The sequence below is a fragment of the Dendrobium catenatum genome, unplaced genomic scaffold, assembly GCF_001605985.2.
Source record: "Dendrobium catenatum unplaced genomic scaffold, ASM160598v2 fragScaff_scaffold_1247, whole genome shotgun sequence".
Lineage (NCBI taxonomy): Eukaryota > Viridiplantae > Streptophyta > Magnoliopsida > Asparagales > Orchidaceae > Dendrobium > Dendrobium catenatum.
Genome location: NW_021319709.1, coordinates 1 through 11,682, shown reverse-complemented (window position 1 = coordinate 11,682; position 11,682 = coordinate 1). Strand labels below are relative to the sequence as shown.

At 35.5% G+C, this 11,682-nt stretch overlaps 1 long non-coding RNA gene across 1 annotated transcript; it reads right to left on the bottom strand.

The window, feature by feature from the left end:
- Window positions 1-245: 245 nt before the first annotated feature.
- On the bottom strand, window positions 246-10,910 carry LOC114580763. Its single transcript, XR_003702327.1, has 3 exons — window positions 10,339-10,910; window positions 5,114-5,195; window positions 246-294 (listed from the first exon to the last, which is right to left on the bottom strand). It is a non-coding gene; the product is annotated as an uncharacterized LOC114580763 (long non-coding RNA).
- Between the last annotated feature and the right edge of the window lie 772 nt (window positions 10,911-11,682).

The following is an 11,682-nucleotide window of genomic DNA, read 5'->3' as shown; positions in this document are numbered from 1 at the left end:
CTAAGCTTTATAACACAACCAAACATTTCAACATTGAAAGCATTTAAAGCATAAAACAAAAAACTAAATCAAAAAACTTATTGTAAAGAATAATTCAAATACTACACATTTACAAAACAACTCCATAAGGAACTCTTTACCTGCTCAGAAGAAAGATTTGAATATCCGCGAAATTAAAAAAAAAAAAAAAAACACTGGTAATTTTATAGTGCCTATAAGCAGCTTTGACTGTAACAGGAAGCTTCAAAGAGTCAGTGCCTAGCCTTCATCTCAAGTCTTTCAAAACAACATCTCCTATAGGACAACATTCATAAGGAGAGAGACTTTAGAACACAGTTTAAAAATATGATACCCAGCGTATATAACAGGAAATTCAAATAAGAAAAAATTCTCATCAATGCATAATGTAAAAATTTAATTCAATTAAACAGTTCTTACAGAATTAATAAATAGAGAACAAAATCAAAGGCAACCAAAAAGTCATCAAATATGAGAGAGAGCTCAATTGCTAACAATAAAATGTTCTGGTACAAATAACATTTTCTGATAAATACTCGGAAAAGACAATCATTCCCACAAGTATATTGCAAAGGATATTATATCCACATACATCTTCAATATGGTGCAGGATATTACATCAGAAAATTAATGTGAAACAATAGGGGATTACTTTAAGAAATTAAAGAGAGCGGGAATTACGAAGTGTTCCCATAATAAATTTATTTACTTATAACAACGATGCTCCTTAGAGATTCTTAGTTTTTAACTTGCTTAGGCAAAGAAGAGTGAATCGATTAACCAAACAATTTCAAGAAAACGCCCAATAATAATTGTTACGCTACGACAATAAACAAGAATCCACGATTTAATATGAGAGAACTTTCATCTTTGGAGCCCATACGCTCAAATGTCTAGGCTTTAGCGGGTAGAAGAGTCTCCACATTAGCGAATCGAGGTCGGCTCCAGGAAGAAGGAACCTAGGATCGTCGTTCTTGGATAGGTGGCCGGAGTGGTGGAGATGTGTCGTCCAATGATGATCCAACGTCCCTTTTGACCTTGCTCGTCGATCACGTCTCAACTAAGGTGTAGTGGATACGCATCGATGTTTCTCAATGGGAAAAAGGAATCTCAGAAAGACTTCCCGTTTTCCAAATTCTTTTCTACAAAGCTGAAGGTAATTCTTTGGAGAGAATCAGAAAATGTTTCAGATTTTTTCTTCTCAGAAACTGAAGGGATTCCAACTCTTATTTAGGAGGAAAAACTTAACACAAGACTCTGGAAAAACCAAAGCCACGTGAAGGGGAGGAGAGGAAATCTGAGAGGGAATAATCTTGATTTCCAATCTCAGATTTTGGAAATCTGTGGAATAAAAAACTGAAGTTAGTTGGAGGGAAAAGTTATGGGGCGGCTAGGTTGAAGAGCCACAAGAAAATTTCAGTAACCTGAATTATTCTAGGTTTTTGGGTGAGAGAAAAAAGGGATTAATGAGAGTTTTCAAATTTAAATTCCCATAGGGAGAGAGCGGCAATAAGGAGTGGATGGGGCTGAGTAGTGGAGAGGGAGCAACTAAGGAGAGAGGAAATCCGTTTCAGTTTTCAGATTTTGAATCTGAATATTAAAACTGATGAAATCTGGAATTTAACTGTGAGAGGAGCAGTTAGAGAGGTGATTGTGGCAATTAAATAGAAACAATAAGGGGAAGGCCGGCCAAGCATAGAGAGGGAGAAAATGTTTAACTTAAGTATGGTGGGGACCACTTGGCTAAACAAAGCTTTAAATAAAATTTGAAATTATATTTAGGTTTTTAAGCTAGGGAGTTTCTAATGAAGAGGGTATTAATTAAGACCAATTTGAAATTCCAAAATTCAAATTGAAATCTAATTAATTTGGAGACCTCAAATTAAGGAGCTAAATTTAGGAAAGTATCAAAGGCCTCATGAGAGCTTTTGAATTTCAGAATTTCAAACTCCAAGAGTGGCCGGCGGTGGAGCGGTGGGAAGGAAAATTGGGAAGAGGGGCCGGCGGCCTGAGCGGCCCAGGGTGGCCGGCGGCAAGGGGCTTAGGGAAAGAGGGAAGCGGCGGCCATGAGAATTGCGGGAGAAAACTTGGAAGTAATTTCAAAGGGGAATTCAAACCTCATGCGTCTCCTCCCATGGAACTCACAAAGAGGATCCACAAGCGTTCGTCTCCGCAACGACGAATTGATTCAAGAATTAAAGAAAAAGAGAAGGATAGGAAAACTAGGAACTCACAAAAGAGATCTTTAGTTTCTCCTACGAATCACTAGAGACGAGGAGGGTTGCACTCACAAGAGAACATGAACTCTAAAATTTTCATCAACCAAAATGAAATTACAATGCATGAGGCCTCATATAAATTAGGCCAAAATGGAAATAACAAGAAATGACACAAATGCCTTCCGGCTACATAAGCGACTCAATTGCCCATAAGGGCAAAAGCGGGAAAAACATCAAAATAAATATAAACTCACATAAAATGCAAAATACAACTCATGCTCGTGGCCGTCGATCTCCAGCGTCTCATAAAGGTACGTGTGTCGAAAAATGCTGACGATGTCCTCATCAAAAATGTTTTAGATCAGCAAAGGACTTTATATGTGCATCATTTCATTTCATGTAAAAAAAATTTCTAATATTTATTCACAGAAAAGTTCAGTCCAATCAAACAAAAATGCAAATGATAGTATGCCTACATCCCAAAATTGTGCGTCAAGAACCTTAAAGATGCATCCTTATGAACAATACTACTAACCACAAATCATCCTCCACTTAACTAAATATTAAATTTCAAAAAAGTAATAATTTGGTAGATAACCAGCGAAGTGAGTCACATGAAAAGCTCATATTTGGGTAGTGCTAAGGTTATCAATTCTACAATTATTATTTTCTGATTAATGAAAGCTTGAAATTTTAAATATTATAACTTTTTGAAAGAAGACAAGCCTCATCAAGAAAGAAGACAAGCCTCGTCAAGAAATAAGTTCAATTTTCAAAAAAAAAATCAAGTTATTCAATTTTCAAAAAGAAATAAGCCTTGACAAGCCACGTGGCGACTGCTGTGTAGGGGTATCAAAAGTTGACATGACCCAAAACCCAACCCAGAAAAATCCGGGTTCGGGTTAACCCGTTTGTGAAATGGGTCGGGTCCGGGTTCAGATTGTTGACCAATCTGAAAAACAGGTCGGGTTCGAGTTGACCTAAAAACCCGAATTGACCCGGCTAACTCGAATCAATGAACTGGAGAAAACGATTTTTCTTCTCTGGCTAAATCGTTGACGTCACTACTGCCGCCCACCGGAGTCGAAACATCATCCCACGACCCTTTAACTGCTGGCATGATGGCATCCTTGTTGCAACTTAGTTTATATAACTATGTTTTCATATCATGTGTATTTTTTGATGATTTCAAATATTTTTTTACTGTTTCTCCTAACATATATTGGATATATTATTTTTGTTTTGTGTGTACTAACATTTTAGGAAAATCATACTCCAAACTGTTGAAGACTTCAAGTCAGATTTGCATAGGGTTCATTATAATTGGAGTCAGTATTTTTACACTTTTATTGAGTCTGAGAGAGTGTGATTGTAATTGAGTAACCGTGCACATACACACTGGGGAGTGTTAAAAAAAAATTATAAATTTTTAAACTTTAAACTAATTGTACTGTACGATTTCAGTTCGTATGGGACGATTTGATCAGTTATTTCCTCCAGCAAGCAGTTAATCAAAGCTTAGACGAGAAAATTTTTCTAAGTACTGTTCGCACTGTACGAAGTTGATTTCGTACAAAACGTCCAGAGTACGAAAATGTGGGGAACATTTTCGTTTAGACGAACATGTCAATTTTTGAACTGTTTGTCCGGGACGATCTGGATTTCGTACAGAACGTCCAAAGTACAAAAATGTGGGGAACATTTTTTGTCCAGACGAACATGTCAATTTTTTAAGCTGTTCGTCCGGGATGATTTGGATTTCGTATAGAACGTCCAGAGTACAAAATTGTGGGAAACATTTCGGTCCATACGAATATGAATTTTTTTATAACTGTTTGTACTGTACAATATACCTATTCTATTGTACGATATGCCTGTACGAAAATATTTCGTACATGACCGTACGAGCCAATTTTGAATTATTCGTCCGAGACAAATGTGGCTGGTACTGTACGATCGTGTACGCTCAAAATTGAAATTTTAAATTTTTTGAACAATTTTTCGTATCTTTCATATAAAAGGTCCTTAGAAACTGACTGATACAAATCTGGTCTTCGTGATTTCTTAGAGAGCAAGTGAAAGGGTGATTTGGGAGAGTGTTTGAGAGAGATTTCTTGTAAGTGGAGTGTAAAGGATTTACTAGGTTACTCAAAGGTGATAATCTCTTTTGTTTTTGTACATTGTCCGATTTGGTTAAAAAATATTAGAAATGACCTTTCCTTATTAGATTTAAATGAGAATTTGACTCATAACATGACACAATGGAAAAAAAAAGATTCATGTAGCCAATCTCATGTAGTAGGATAAAGGCTTGATGTTGTTGTTGTTATTGTAAAATACATATAGATAACTAATTACAACAAAATAAATAATCAAAGCTAGCATTCTTTACCATTTTCATGAGCTTGAATGGACACTATTGTACATTGTCCGAGCTCACCGCGTCCGGCCAAACCTTACTAAAGTCCCTTGGCAACCTCTAATGACCTATAATTCAGGTTAACTACTGCAAACTCATCACTATTTTGTTCTATCATTTTGAGGATGAAAAAATTGGTCCTTGTATTGGGGTATTTATGAAGTTTAAAATACGTATTGATAACTAATTACAACAAAATAAATAATGAAAGCTAGCAAACTTTATCATTTTGTGTAACTTGATTTCAATTTACAAGTAATATCAAAGGAGAGCTACAATAAATTATGAATAAATGACAATGCCACAAAATGCATAAGAATAATTGGATAAATACAAAGCATGGGTCATGTATCTACAATGATGAAAACACTAAAAATATCTAATGCTCAGATTATGTATTGAACATTACATTTTTAGTAAGAAAACATTAAATAAAGATTATATGACCAAAAAAAACCTTTCCAAACACTGATTCTAAGAGCTTCAACAGAAAGGCCCTCAATATATTCACCCAAATATTTCCGAAGCAGATAAAGAACCTGCAATAAATTACAAATTAAATGATAAACATGAATTAAACAGTCAGAAGCTGCACATAAGTTCAATTAACAGTTAATAAAAACGTACTGGTCATCTACCAAGCAACAATATAAAGAGCCATGAACAGGAACATATAAATAAACTCTCCGTGCCAAAGTCAGAAAAATGCATGTACTTATGTATGATAAAGGCCTCAACAGCTTTGTAAGGCTTTATTTTTGTAATATAATACGGAACAAAGCAATTTCCACAGCAGCTCAACAGAGTTAGAATTTTTTGAAGTGCTGGGGAAGAAAATAATAACATTTAGAACACTCCATTGTATATTTACAGCACATAGAATATCATTAATTAAAATGAAGGCGTCAAGTAAAACATAACTTAAGTTAAAGGATGTCAATAATCTGTTTTAGAACAATATCAAGAAGGGCTAAAGCAGAAAAGTATACCAAAAAACTAAGTATTTAGACAATTCTAAATCAATGCTGTAGTGGGATTGTGACAGATGCAGAACCTAACAAAAGGTGAGGTTCAAGGAAACTACAGTTAACCAGGCCAACTCACCATGGACTAAATGGCTTATGGGATGCTTAACATAAAATAATAGTAGATACTGCAAATTTGACAACAACATAAGCTTAATGTGATGCAAGCCATCAGGTTAATTCCACGATGGTTCCAAGTAATCACGATTTATACCCAACCTGAGTTCAAGATTGACTGAAAGGACCTTCCAGACCAATAAATGGTTCAAATAGCTGGTTCTTTATGAAATTGCATTTAAATCCTTGTTTTTTTTTTTTTCATGTTATGGTACTTTATTCATTATGTGTCAAGATATAAGTATAAGAACCATCTTTTAGTTATTAGGAAGAAGATTATTCACAAACACATTTTTTAGTTGCCCTTTAAAGGGTTCGAGTATGCTGATTCAATTAGTAAATGTTTTTACTAAGAATTTAGTCTTCACTTCAAAGAAAAGGCTAAACCTAAAGAATTGTGTACCAATGTGAAGTAAAACATTGGCTACAAAAGATTAATAGAATACAAGAATCAAGAGGGGAAGTTTTAAGGCAATAAACAAATAATATTAAACAATTAAAAATCAAAAGGAGATTAGATAGAAAATCCATAACTACCTCCGAAATAACACTTTTAAACAAAAAACCTATGCGAACAGAAAACTCAAATAAATCACTGAGGTGTGCATAAGAATACAGAAGGAAAACTTGATACAAGCAGCATGTCAGAGACAGACACCAAAAGAAGCATAAAATCAAAACAGAGCCATGCTGACATGCTTCAAACCTGTATCTAGAAAAAAAAAAACAATATTACAAACCTTTCCACCAATTAGGCAAACTAAAACTAAAAACAAAATAATTCGAAGGTTCACTTTTCTACGGGCAGCAGTTTAAAAAAGTCAGTGGCCATTTGGGAGCACTGTATATATATAACTGTCGTTTTAGTTTTTATTGCATGATGTGGCTATAGCAGACAGTGGTAGCAATTTGGCTTTCAATAAGTGTCGTTTTTTTGTTTTTATTGAATATTGCATAATGCGGCTAGTAATGGGTGGTGGTAATGACCAGTGGTTTTTATTATAAAACAAATTTGCCAGCACCTAAAAAATATTTAAATGTAGTTTTAAGCATTTTAAAAAACAGATTTGATTTGTTTTCAAAAACAAGAACCAAAAAGAGCTAAAAATACAAAATCCAACATGTTTTGAAAAACAAAAAAATGACCCCACACAGCCTCGTGATTACATTACGGCAAATTATTGGGTCAGGTGACCGAAGCCATCTCTCGTTCGGCTTCGCCAATAAAAATGCGAACTCTGTTAGGCTTTTTTTAATTTATATATTAACAGTTTATGTTTTTCAGAGTTAGCGACCCGACCCGATAACGCTTTTCATTTTGAATTCCGAAAATAAAGAATGGAAACGCCGCGCGACAATTTTACTGTTCTCAGCTCCAGCATTGTAAGCGCTCGGATTCCTCATTTCCTTGTTCTGCAATAGCTTATTCCTGCGGAGGTAGACGACGAACCTGTAGAAGATCATTCAATCAGGAAGAGGTATATGGTTGCGCCTAACTTGCGGCTTTATTCGCTTTCGTTACGTTTAAGTTAATGTTAAATTTTAGGTTTAGGTTTGGTTATAATTTTACCATTGTTTGCTTAATGTAATGTACTGTTCAATGTTTATTTTCTATTTTTCACGCTTCTTCTCTTCGTAAATGAATGAAGCAAATGATACGAAAGTGTTTAGCTATCTTCTAACATTTAGGGTTTAGTAATAGTTGTATACTAGCATATATGTTTCAAGTGAGGTGTTAAATTTTTGTTTTTATTTCTGAATTGAACTTCTTGAAGCTAATAATTACGAAATGTAAGGTTGCGCTATGATTGGGCTATGATCGTATTGTGCATGTTCGCTATGGTTGCGCTATGGTTGCGCTATTGTTGCGCTATGGTTTGATTTTCTTGTTTTTATGTGAGGACGCACTAAAAGGTCAGTAACATCTAGATTTATGTTCTTCTTTCCGGAACATTGTGTATGACTGTATGTCGAGATCATTGTGATGAAGTGGAGCAAACATTAAAGGATCTGAACATTCATCAATTTTTGAAGTTCCCCGCTTTCCAGCAGTGCATTACCACTTCTTTTGAGGTTTCTCAATTTTGGAGTCTGCTGATGAAGGCTTCATCGTCCTGGGTCATGTTTTGAAATTCACTTCTGACGATGGTTGCATTTGTTGATAGGTTAATATTTGAATATGGATTTTTATAGCTATATGTTTTTTAAACTTTAACGACTGAAATTTTCTGACAGGTTTGCCAAAACAGGGCATTGATATAAAATGGAGGATTGCATCACTCTAAAATGGACCTTGTCAACTGAAGTTTAAAACAGATTTTGCAAAATTAGACAGAGTTATCTGATAATGTCAACAAATAGAACCTTTATTATGTTTTTGTATCTAACCTTTTTTCACTAAATAGTCAAAACCCCTTAGAAGGCTCACAACTTTGCAAATATTTAGTGAGTTCGCTTCCATTAATTGGGTCTTCATGCTTAAGGAACTTCATGGTTGCGGAGTTAACATAATTTTTTGAAGTATTCAACAACAAAAACCATTGGGTTACTATCAATGGCTTTTTTCCTCTTTCTACTGGTAAGTTTCCACTCTACTGGTTATTCCATGTTTAATGTTTTTAAATGTTAACTTTAAAATTTTTATTTTTGGATTATACAGTTTGGTTTTTGGATATATTTTTCTTTGAATAAACCAACCGATTCAGAAATAAGACCACGTTTTTTTAGAGGCAGGGTATACCGATTTATATCTTTACTCAAGATAATGCAGCCAATTATTTTATTTAATGAGAAGTGACGGTAATTTTTTCGTTTACTGATGCAAATATATGTTTAAGGTTTGCGCTATAGTTGCGCTATGGTTGTAGTGCGCTTATGTTGCGCTATGGTTGCGCTATGGTTCGCTTATAATAAATTTTGTCTGTTTTTTTGCAGAGATTTTTATTGTCTTGACAATGTACCAATGAGTGAGGCCGGAAAAATACAGGTGGACTGACATTACTGCGATACAAAACTTTTCTTGAAACGTTCTGAAACTGGGTCTATGTGATATCTTTCTCTTCCTGAAGTATGTGTCACTTTTCTTGAAACCAGCTTTTGAAAAAAAAGGTCTTCGATTTTATCTTTCTAGAATTTGGCCAAAAACTGTGATGATCTTTGGACACTAAATCCATTATGTGAGCATAAGTGCAAAAACATTCATATGCTTCTGTCTCATCTTTATAAACCAGCCTGAAACAAAAGTAGCGCTAAGCGCAAGTAAAGGCGCAAGTAAAGTCGCAAGTAGCGCAAGTATGGCAACTATAGCGCAACAATAGCGCAACTATCGAGCGAACTATAGCGCCAACTATAGGCGCAAGTTAGCGCAACTATAGCGCAACTATAGAAGTATAGCGTCAAACTATATAGCGCAACTATGCGGACATAGCGCACAATAGCGCAATTAAGCAATATAGCGCACATATAGGACTATTGCGCAACTATAGCGCAACTTAAGCGCACCATAGCGTAACTATAGCGCACAATATAAGCGACAAGTTAATTTTTTTTTATTTATCATCTTCAACCTAAAATCAATAATGAAAGCTAAAGAAACAACAAAATTAGATTTTTTTTTTTTTAACTTTTTCGACAAAAGAAATTTATTCTGCTTAAAAATCGCAAAATCAAAGATCCTAAACTAATGAGCTGAAACCTAGTCTTCTTTCTGCGAAGGGCGATAATATTAAAACTGAATGATTGTACAATTTCTAAACTTACCGATAATGTTGAACCAAGAGGAATTTCAGGCCTAGTTAGGTTTCGGATTATCTGTATTCATGCACGGCCTTCGATTTCATGCAAGTCCTTCCGATTCATGCACTCACTTTCCATGCCTCTTACACTTCCCTTTCGCTGAGCAGTATTTTCTTCTTGCAATTTTCTGGTTGACCGTTTTTTTCTTTACCAGAGTCTTTATTTGGTCTTTGGGATTGTAAATAGAAAATAGGGCGCAATGCTTAAAAGTTAAATGAAAAGACGTTAATCGGGTTCGGTGTAATCTGAAAAGACAATAAGCGTTATTATTAAATTAAAAAAAAGCCTAACAGATGTCGCATTTTTATTGGCAACCGAACGGAGAGATGGCTTCGGTCACCTGACCCAATAATTTGCCCGTGATTACAGATCCCATTTCAAAAATGATTCATACCCAACCTAATAAAAACCTTTACCAGGATAAGGAAATGAACTGGCAGCTTTACAATTTCAATTAAGCTATGTCAGCTATAATATTCAAGAATGACATGGCAACTAACTCCTTAACATTTCAGGCACTACCTGAAATATAACTTATGACGTATCGTGAATTGCCCATAAATTAAGAGTAACATGAAATATTTCAATACAGTATGCAAAAATGCTTTTCAAAACCCCGTTAAACCATACCCCCGACAATAAAGAGAAAAAGCATATATTTCAATGAAACCAGTCTCCAATCCTGATTCGGAACCCTTCATACAAGTATAGCAAGTGTCACGGACAATCAGCTGAAGAATCTTACGTGCGCCTCAAACATCTCGGAGAGGATTTGATGTAAAGGGACCAGTTATTTAAGCCTTAGCAACGAGTTGTAAACCTGGTCGCCGAAACTTCCATATATCGGCGATTGGGAAACTGAGGATGACGGCGATATAGGGATTTTGAAAACTTGATTTCCTCTGTAATTGCAGATGTTGAAAGTTGGGGGACGAGAAATTAGGAAGCAGAGGATTGACAGGATCAGGAGGAAGGGAACAGGGAGTAGGGTTCAGTTGCCATAAGTTCACGGGAAACTGAGAGGGGCACAGTTTTGGGCGATCGATAGAAAGGGATGAGGCGGGCCGGGTAGAGTAAAGAGAAGAGAAGGTAGCGAAAAGTAAGGAGAATGGTAAGAGAAAAGCAACGAGAGCATAGCACGCAGAGAGGAAATACGGCGGAGAAAACTGGATGTAGAGCGGGGAACGTAGCCAGAGGGAGCGGATCGGGCGTCAAAATAGTGAGTAGGCCGGTAGGGTGCCGGAGAAAATATTCGGTGCGGAATCCGCAGGCTGCTCTAAGGGAGCTGTGAATTCGGAGAAATTATTCTATGTGAGGTATTCTATCACATGTATGTGTTCAGTCTTTAATAGTCGTCAATAAAAATATAATGCGTGGCGTGCTAATGTGAAAAATTAAGACCCGATCCGTTTGTCATTTCAAGACTAAATAATACGAGGCCCGCCCAGTAAATACAATGAAAAAGACGAAAAATTTTAACATTTTCCAAATTCCACATTTCGGCCATTCGCTCTATTTCTCCCGAGCTTCCTGCAAAATATATCTTCTGAATTCCTCCAGCAATCTCTTCTGCTCATCATGGACGAGGGAAATGATTCACCTGCAAAGAGAAAGGTGCGAAAATTCTTATATTGACATAAAATGAACAACGGATATCTTTGATATTCAATGTGTATTTGCTGAAGAAACCAAAAAATAAATTAAAATCATTCTGAGTAACTATAAAAGTTTATATTTATCTCACCATTTGCGTATTTTCTTTGTACACAATGTGTATAATATGCGTAAATTTCTCTTATTTTCTGCGTATATGTTGAAGACAAATCCTAACATTTTATAATAAATACTTTGGATCTTTAAATTATAAAACTAAACTTCCAATAAAGAAAAACGATTAGTGTAAAAAACCCTAGATTTCTGCTGATATTTTTCTCATCATTTGCGTACATTGTGTATGGTATGCGTACACGTTGCGTATGTAACGCGTATAGTACGCGTACACGTTGCGTATAGTATGCGTATAATACGCGTATGCTTTGCGTATTTTATTGCGTTTTATATGCGTACTTAATGCGTAACATCTTCTTCT